This window comes from Rana temporaria, chromosome 5 (assembly GCF_905171775.1).
Source record: "Rana temporaria chromosome 5, aRanTem1.1, whole genome shotgun sequence".
NCBI classification, from domain to species: Eukaryota; Metazoa; Chordata; class Amphibia; order Anura; family Ranidae; genus Rana; species Rana temporaria.
This window is the reverse complement of record NC_053493.1, coordinates 376,999,019-377,009,040: the sequence shown is the minus strand read 5'-3', so window position 1 is coordinate 377,009,040 and position 10,022 is coordinate 376,999,019. Positions and strand designations below refer to the sequence as shown.

The window sequence follows — 10,022 nt, the reverse complement described above, 5'->3', positions numbered from 1 at the left end:
ATTGAGAGTCGTTCATACGACTCTCAATATGTCATGCGAATTGGATGCCATGAAACACGCATCCAATTCGCATTTGTGTAAACCAATGAGCCCTTACATGTGTTTTTTGTAGATTAATAATATATTGCAATGGGAGTGTTTAAATACACATAAATTGGGGGGTGAAGATGGGAATTTGCAGCGACAGAGTCACCTTTCCATGGTTGCATGGTTATCAAGATAACAGTGAGGTTGATTTACTAAAACTGAAGACTGCAACTTCTGGTGCAGCTCTGCATAGAAACCAATCAGCTTCCATTTTTTTTCAGAGTTAGAAGCTGATTGGCTACCATGCACAGCGGCATCCGATGTCTCTTTAAAGCTGCACTACATAAATGTAAATTAGCCACATTGTGATGAAAGAGATTTCTACTTGAAATGCATCTTCCTGCTGTAAAGTGCATGTGATTTACTGCAGGAAAACTGACAAAAGTTAATGGGTTTCACTTTACAATTTTCTACTTCCTTTTTTAATAAGTTAGCAGCTTTACAAAGGAGTGCTAGTCAATAGCAGTTGTAACCTTGTTATACTTAGGCCCCATGAACAATGGGGTTTGCTCAGCTCTTCTAAACACCTTTCTCCTGGTAGGATAAAAGTAGCATCAAAAGTGCACCTAAAGCCACAATTTTGCAAATTTTTGCAAATGCGTTTAAGCACATCAAGTACTTGGGCTTTTATTAATTTCGTTGGTCAGAATATTAATTTATTCTAGCTATTGAAATGTTTGAACGCTCAGGTGCTTGCTATGCCTAGCGTTAACGCACGTTTAAATGCATTAAGGCACGTCAAGCGTTTTTGAATGACAAAATGCTCCTCTTCTGAACATGCTGGCCTCTATGCGCCCGTGTCTCTAAATGTCTATTTGTGCATGGACACATAAGCTGACATGAAGGGCAGAAAAAAGAGGCAAACACCCTTAAAAATGCTGTACTTTCATGGTTCTTTTTGTACTACATGCTTTATATAGCAGTTTTCTTTTAAATTTAAAAATATACAGATTGTTTATAATAAATGTCTTCATAGTAAATAGTATCAGTAAATATTGATATTGTTGATTTATAACACACGGAAAAGTATCTTCTGTAAATCTTGGCCACTTTTCATTGTTCTTGATGATCCAACTGATCTATAAAATAGAGAAAAACAATAAATTTCAATAAATAAAAGCTATTGAAAATGCAACTAAAATCTGTGAGATTTATTGAGGCTGGGTTCACACTGAATTTGGATTCAGCTCACAGCAGGGGTCCGGTGCGTCCCTGTTCTCCGTTTCAGGGACGAATCGGGTCCAAATTTTTGCCTGAATTCGGATCTAAAACAGAGCCAAAGACGTACAAGACCCTTGTGCAATCCACTCTGCAGCCGCCCCGGGGGGTTTGTAAACTGGATCTATTGAGAGCTGGTCACACTCACTGACGGGCACTGATGAGGCAGCACTGATAAGGTGGCACTGATGGACACTGATGAGGAGGCACTGATATGTAGAATTGATGGGCACTGATATGCAGCACTGATGGGCACTGATAGGCGGCACTGATATGCTGCACTGATGGGCACTGATAGGTGGCACTGATGGGCACTGACAGGCGGCACTGATAGATGGCACTAATGGACACTAATAGATAGCACTGATGGGTAGCACTGATGAGGTACTGACAGGTGTTACTGCTGGCCACTGATTGGCACTGTGATGGGCACTGATTGGCACTGTGGCACTGAGAGACTTTATTGAGAGGGCACTGACTGGCAGCTGTTGGGCACTGATTGGCAGCTGATGGGCACATCTGATGGGGGCTGTGTTGATAATCAAAGTGCTTATTATCAGCACAGACATCCCCCCCAACAGGGAGAGCCGCTGACCGGCTCTCCCTGTCAGCACAAACTGAGGAATGACGTTTTTCCGGCACTTCCTGGTTCACGCAATGATCAGCTGTGATTGGTCACAGCTGATCACATGGTAAGAAGCTTCTTACCACAGTCGGAGATGCAGCATGTCAGACTGACACGCCACACTTGTGATCGCCGCGCTGGGCCGGCATGTTATCCTACTGGATGTCATATGACGCCTAGTCAGGATAACATAACCACCGCCCAGATGTCAATCTGCTATAGGCCGGGCAGGAAGTGGTTAAAGGTTTACAAGCAATATAAAGTATAACTAAGTCCTCTTTCACACTGAGGCAGTTTTCAGGCGTTTTAGTGCTAGAAATAGCGCCTTCTAAAGTGCCTGAAAACTGCCTCCCATTCATTGCATTGGGTTCCTTTTACACCCGGGCATTGCACTTGCGGGACATTAGAAAAAGCCCTGCAAAGGTCCGCGGCCTTGCCATTTGATCAACTTAAACACAAATTGTCCTGGCTTATGTTGAATGAGCGGCTAACGGCTATCGCACAGGACAAGATGAAGAAGTTCCATAAGGTCTGGGATCCGTGGATCTACTACTTAACTGGTGACTCTGGGTCGAGAGGTTCGTAGGTTTATCTTGAAGATTATTTTTAAGGAGCACGGAGCCCCAACTCCCCCCCTTCCCCCCTCTTCTTTCTTATCTCACTGTTTCCTTTCTTGTCATTCCCCAACGGGACTGCAATCCCTTATTTTTTCTGCTTCACTTCCTCCTTCATACATATCCGAAGTGATGGTTAATAGCGACTAATTTGCCAATTGTATGATGTGGTTATCCATGTGATATGGGGGGTGGTAACCCCAAATAGGCGAAGGCTTTCGATGATGTTAAATAGATAGTCAAACCCTTACCTATAGAAAAAAGTTACGCTGATATGTACATCTTTTGTCTCCAAGAAATTTAATAAACACTATTGAAACAGAAAAAGCCCTGCAAGCAGCATCTTTGGAGCGGTTTGTGAGCGCTGTATACAGTGCTCCCAAAATGCCCCTGCCTATTCAAATGGATGGGCAGCGTTTCCGAAGTGCCTGAAAAGCACTTCGGAAGCGACACAACACAGTAGTTTTTAACCCCTTTTTTGGGGTCAAAACAGCCACTTAAACAACGGTAGGGCACCGCTGAACCGAGCAGCACTTTACCGTGAACGCACGGGTGGCCCCGGTGTGAAAGGGTCTAAAGGAAATTTTTTTTTTTTTGTATAGAGTGGAGAGGGATTAGAACACCTGTTTGTATTGCTGTCTCTGCCGCCATTAAAGAGATTCTATTTGTCCTTGTCGTTTACAATTATCATTAAAAGTAAAAGAAAATGAAAATCCCAAATGTTGGGTTGTCCCCAGAAAAGTAATAGAGGGGAAATCTTCCAATGGGGACACTAGTTCTGGTGACCTGGGGCACCCCCAAGGAATTCCCCTATTTTTTGGAGATTTCTTTTCACTTCCTGGTTGGCTATGAGATGGGAACTGATAGGAAATCTCCGCAATGGGACACAGATGGCCAAAACAATTCTGACAGGGATTATAACCCTCTCTTGCTCTTTCCAAAATGTAAAAAAAGTTTTGACTACAGTTCTACGGGACACCGACAGATTACATACAGGAGAATCTCCTGTTTCCTCAGTGGCCTCTTTAATACAAAGTCCCGCCTCCTATGAAAGACAGAACAGTCATCCAATACCAGTCCAGGACTTCCTATTACAGAGGCTGCAGAGCTTCTCCTGTATGTAATCTGACGGCGCTCGTCCTGCCCCCTCCTTGTCCCCTCCAAGGCTGCCAGAATTAAATGATAAATAGGGTTTATATCGTTTGTGGCCCCCCCAACAAATCCCTGAGCGCCGCAATGGGCCAGTGGGCTGGACTTTGGACATGCCTGCAGTACACTAATAAATAGCAGCGACTAAAAGTGCCAAAATATACTTCAGTCTAAAAGAGCATGGCGGAATCCCATAAACCGTAAATATAAAACACTCTAATCTGCAAAGCTTCAGCATCTCGGTAGTATCAGGTTACCCCATCTTCTACTTTCACTCTTGTTGGCCAACAAGAAGGTGGGAGCATGTAGATTGCCACCACCTGGAAGTGCCAAGGCTTGCAGAGAAAAGTTTTTATTATTTGTTTATTGCAGAGAAAAGTGCCCAAACACTTGGGGGTACCATCATGTCTTCAAGGTACATACAATCACCTCTAGGTACTTGCATTTGATACCTGTGTTCCCTTTGCATTCACATGTTAGTGATACAACAGGTCACAGCTGTGTTCGTTTTTGTCCTATTGAATATTAATACAATATTAAAATGTTTATAAATTATCTAAGTTTTATTTAAATATACATATATTTAATCTATAACATTTTTGCATTTTAGGCTCTCACAGTTATGATAGAAATGTAACTCACCAGTGATATAATATGTCTTAAAGACTGCCCATAAACAGATTAGTGGTAATCAGTGTGACCATCAGTGTCAGCAGCTTATGGAAGGGGCTGTAGACGGCTGAATCTCCATTATTGGGTACTACAATTGGTGGAGCAGTTGCTTGCGGAGCAGTTGTTGACGATAAGGTTTTGACATCGAACGATCTGGTCTGAGCGAAGACATTGTTCAGTTCAAATTCCAGCCTGTATCCCTTACCTGTAACAGACAGAAGAAAAGATTATAACAAGTATATTGTTTTCTACTTAAAAAGCTTTATAATAATAATTGAAAACATAGATAAAGACAATGCAAAAGAGGCGCAGTGTCCATATTATGGAGACTAATTGGTTAATGTCTCACATCTGCTTTCAAACGTTTTGTTAACCCTCCTACCGGAAATATATATATAAAAAAAAAAAAAATCTATACATACTTTTCATTTTCCTACAGTCTTCAGGCTGGTCTGGTTAGGTCACAGGTCCTTCCTTGATAGTGGGTGGTCCTTCCATAGTCCAGGAGTACTGAAAGACCAGCCTGCGTTATGACACCCCCCCCCCCCTGCACAGGAGAAGGTCCATGACAGCCTGGGCTTTTAAGAAGTGAATTGTATGACACTTGCAGAGAAGAAGTACTGTGGAGGATAGCTCAGCATTAAGGGTGAGTATTGCAGCAAACACTTTTTAAAAAAAAATATTGGTTAACCAATATTAAAACGTGGATTTTCGATTTAAGGTATTGATAGAATTGGGAAAGGTTAGACTCTCTATCATGTTTTTTTTATTCCTGTCCACACTGGGGACATTTCCTAGACATGCGCATAACAAAAAAAAATTATTTTTTTGTTTCGTCTCATTCCGTAGGTTCGTAAAGATTTGTAATTTCGTAAGACGCAAGTTTTCCTATTCGGACCCATTCGTATTTCGTAAGACGCAAGTTTTCCTATTCGGACCCGTTCGTATTTCGTAAGACGCAAGTTTTCCTATTCGGACCCATTCGTATTTCGTAAGACGCAAGTTTTCCTATTCAGACCCATTCGTATTTCGTAAGACGCAAGTTTTCCTATTCGGACCCGTTTGTATTTTCGTAACAGTTTTATTTTTCGTTTATACTGAATGATTCGTAATTCTGTCTAATTTATTTTTGTTGATTCGAAATTCGTAATTTTGTTAGATAATAATTTTCTATAAACGCTGGTAAACAAAGCTAATTAACGCCCCTTAGTAACTTTCTAAATTTTACCACCACTGCGCACAGGATAAACTTGATTACCTACAGCTGCTACTTAAATAGAAATGTATATAGTGAATCATTAGTGAAAAAAATAGTAGCGCTCTGTTTCATAAAACAGTACTAGTAAAGTGATTATATTAAAATAACATAAATAAACACATAAAAATTAACAAGTGAAAGTGAATTAATAGTGCATGTGAATGATCCATAAACATATAAAGAAACTTGAAAAGAAAATAAATTCATATAAAAGTGTCCATAAATCACACCAATCTTCAAGTGATTAAGCAGTGATTGATCAATGAATGGTATCTTTCTTGAAGAAATCTTGATACAAACTTTCCATGTGCTTGTGAATCCACTCCCGAAGGAAAAAAAACTCACCAAAACAATAAGCCTCACATTCACATGTTCGGCAAAATAGCTTGATAACCCACCCAGGTTGATAGACAATTCCAACAGTGATCACAAATCAATCAAATCCACATGAAAAAATAAATAAAATGCTTCCAATGGTGAAGTATGTAAAACCAATTTATTAAAAAGTGCTCACAAATCCTCACTCATTGTACTCGCATGTTATAAAATTCACACAGACACTTCAATCAAAAAAGTTCTCAAATGAAGGAGACTTGCGGTAAGAGGTTAGGTTATTGCGGTATAGGGGTCGGCAATTTTTTGTGATCCCTATACATACTATCACCGCCGAGGGAGGTAGCTGTTACGGCTTGAGAAGTGAGCGAGCAAGTGGAGGGTGAGATCTGCTGGGTGTTCGGTGTCCGCCGTGACCGCAATAACCTAACCTCTTACTGCAAGTCTCCTTCATTAGAGAACTTTTTTGATTGAAGTGTCTGTGTGAATTTTATAACATACGAGTACAATGAGTGAGGATTTGTGAGCACTTTTTAATAAATTGGTTTTACATACTTCACCATTGGAAGCATTTTATTTACTTTTTCATGTGGATTTGATTGATTTGTGATCACCGTTGGAATTGTCTATCAACCCGGGTGGGTTATCAAGCTATTTTGCCGAACATGTGAATGTGAGGCATATTGTTTTGGTGAGTTTTTTCCTTTGGGTGTGGATTCACAAGCACATGAGGTGTGGTGGAAAGTTTGTATCAAGATTTCTTCAAGAAAGATACCATTCATTGATCAATCACTGCTTAATCACTTGAAGATTGGAGTGATTTATGGACACTTTTATATGAATATTTTTTTTTTCAACTTTCTTTGAAAACACTTTCACTTGTTAATTTTTATGTGTTAATTTATGTTATTTTAATATAATCACTTTACTAGTACTGTTTTATGAAACAGAGCGCTACTATTTTTTCCACTAAAGATTCACTATAGATAATAATTTTCGTTTAATGGATTCGTAATTTTGTACTTTCGTAAATACATTGAGGCGCGGTCATTTTCAATCTTGTATTTTAGTTTCATTTTCAACACGTGGCTAATCTATATTAAGATAGACTTTCTCTTAAGCCCCGTACACACGGTCGGACTTTTTGCCAACAAACTTCAAAATTAGCATTTTGCAAAAAATCCGACCGTGTGCACGCTCCATCGGACAGACTTTTTCGGTTTCAAAAGTCCAGCCAACTCCCTTCGGGAAAAAATCCATGGAAAAGTTTGTTTGAAGTCAGATGGTGTGTACGAGGCTTTACACTGTCCAAGGTGACTCAGCACAAAAGAGATAAGCTGATTGGCTAAGATATTAAGTAAGATACATCACTCACTAACTACACTGCCCAGTGCCCATTCGAAAGAACAATACGAGTACACAAATTTACGAACAGACAGATGGGTTTACAAAACACACAAATGAAAATACGAACATACGAATGAAAAAAACGTATATACGAAATTACGAACAGACAAAGGAGTTAAAATACGGAATGCAAATCGTTCGTTATAGATCTAATTTTCGTTCTTTTGCTGTTTCGGTGTTTCGTATTTTAGTAAGTTTGTCCAATCGTACGTTCGTATTTTCGCTTGTTCGTTATTTTGCTTATTCGTAATTCCATCATTTTCGTATTTTAGTACTTTCAGCTATTCGGATGTTCGAATTGATCCGAATGTACCAATACTAAAAAAATTTGTAGGAAAATCCATTAGTTACGAACGGAATCGCACATGTCTAACATTTCCCTTTACTTACTATCTCAGAGGCACAGGAGACAGAAAAAGATAGAATCGATGGCTCCCTATGAAGTAAACTACACAGGGAATACACAGGGAACTTGTGTTTGGAGAATTGTTCAATCATATGAGATTCATAGCCTCTTCTGTGTCCTGTGGGGGTTAGTAGGAGGAACCACAGTGCTCATTGGGGCACACAGGAGCTAGACACTCCCGAAAGTGTTGTTTTGTGCAGAGACTGTGAGGGACAATTTTTCTTCAACAGAGCAGTGTTAAGTTGGCCATACACTGTTAGAATGTTGGCCGATTTAGAGGAATCAATCCAAATCCTAACAATGGATCGATAAAAGTTAATTTCTCAATTAACTTATGTTGAAGAAAATGGGCTTAGAAATGCCAGCCGAACAGCACCCGTAGCCAATCAGCTGCAGACACTGTTTGGGCACTAGTGGCTGTCAATGGGTGTGGGGGGATTTGTTCACCCATGCCGTTCGTGTGAATGGAGGAATCTGTTAACTTTCATTGGTTCAGCCTGCAAGCTGAACCAAAGAAATCTATTAGTGTATGGCCAGGTTTAGGTGGTGCAGGCAGCAGGAAAGGTAATTATGTAATTTCCCCGTTGGAGACCTGTTTTTTGAACTTTCTTTTTACAACAGGGTGACTTTAGAACCACTTACATGTAACTTAGCCATTTAGATGCACACAGAAGCAGAGATATGAAATGTTGCTCCTACCTGGTAGGTTGAGAACAAGGTCGGTGTAGTTGGCCCAGCAGCTGTCAAACAATATGGTAGTGTTCCCCGTCAGTCCATTGCTGGCAAAGGTGTTATTTGCATATTTCAGTCTTGCTGTTAGTGACAATGAACTGCTGCTCACGGAAATGCAATTTCCCTACAAAGAAAACAGTGCCGAGAGTTAAAGCCCAGCGCAAGGTAGAAATCAAAACTGTCCCCTGAATTGTTTATTTTCCTCCACAAAATGTCCTCAGTCTTCCAGGGTGACTGACACTGATATACAAAAAGTGAGCCGCTGTCCACATCTATAACTGGCCTTACAGCAAGGAGCATTGGAGGGCAACAAAATGACAAAAAACAACCAAGGAAAAATCCAAGTTCTACTTACCGACCAGCTTGCGACCAAAAAAATGTATCTGTCTAACAGTATGTGTTAAAAACAGGGGTTTAGTCTGCACACTGTTACCTGTAGTTCCTATCTCTGACTAATGAGAGACTCCACAATGGAAGCACATGCATTCTGATGGGATAGATGGATGGCAGACGAGCTATAGGGAGCCTGAGCACAGTGCCTTGAACTCACAGTGTATTGATGCAGAGAGCGGTGCTGATGTCCTTACGTTCTCACCGTCCTCTGCATTATACAGGATTGCTCACCACCAAAGCAGGCTGAAGAGGAAGAGGACCCTGCCCTTCTTTTAGAAGAATATAAATAAGGTAACTAAGGTAGCACAGTGGTTAAGTGGTTAGCAACTTCTACCTAGCAGCACTAGGGTTGTTGGTTCAAGGCACAACCTGTCTGGAGTTTGCATGTTCTCCCTGTGCCTACATGACATGTTGAAAGCTTAATTGGTTCCTGTCTAAATTGGCCCTAATATGAATGTGAAGTTAGGGACCTTAGATGGTAAGCTTCCTGGGGGCAAGGACTGATGTGCATGTACAATATATGTAAAGTGCTCTGAAAAGCACGATATAAGTACCTGTAATAAGTGAAGAAGGCATAAAATACATTTTTATGAATGAGCTTCTGATAACAGTCACAGTTTGTTGCAAAAGAGCTTAAAGAGAACTTACATTGGAATCTACGGCCATTATAGATGGTTGTTGTGACAGCACCTGTCCATGCAATCCAGCCACAGGTTCACGGATTACTTTTAGTGAGGACACTGTAGCCAGATAGTTTCCAGTAGATGATGACTGGTTCCTGCTCTCAACAGGTTGCCCTGCCACCTAAAAAGCACAACATTTCTTTGTCACTGTATTCCGATACATCACTGCCCTGTATATATTTATCTTGGCTTTACCTTTATAGACATTTAATGTACATGACATATTTCAATTGTATATTAGAAATTCCCACAGCTCTACACTTTCTAATGAAGTTCTGATCTTTCCACACTCTGGAAAAGTCTATCTAAAATAAAACATAACGTTTTGCCTTTAAATATTAAATATTTTTTTCTTGATTGTTGCATATTTTTTGAGGAGTTTCATTAAAGTTACCAGGGTATAAAATATACATGAATTGTTGAGGTGTAACAGACCATAAGTGTA

The 10,022-nt window shown here is 40.2% G+C and overlaps 1 pseudogene; it reads right to left on the bottom strand.

Moving 5' to 3' along the window:
* Positions 1-873: 873 nt before the first annotated feature.
* Positions 874-10,022, bottom strand: part of LOC120941314 — a 258,756-nt pseudogene continuing 249,607 nt past the window's right edge.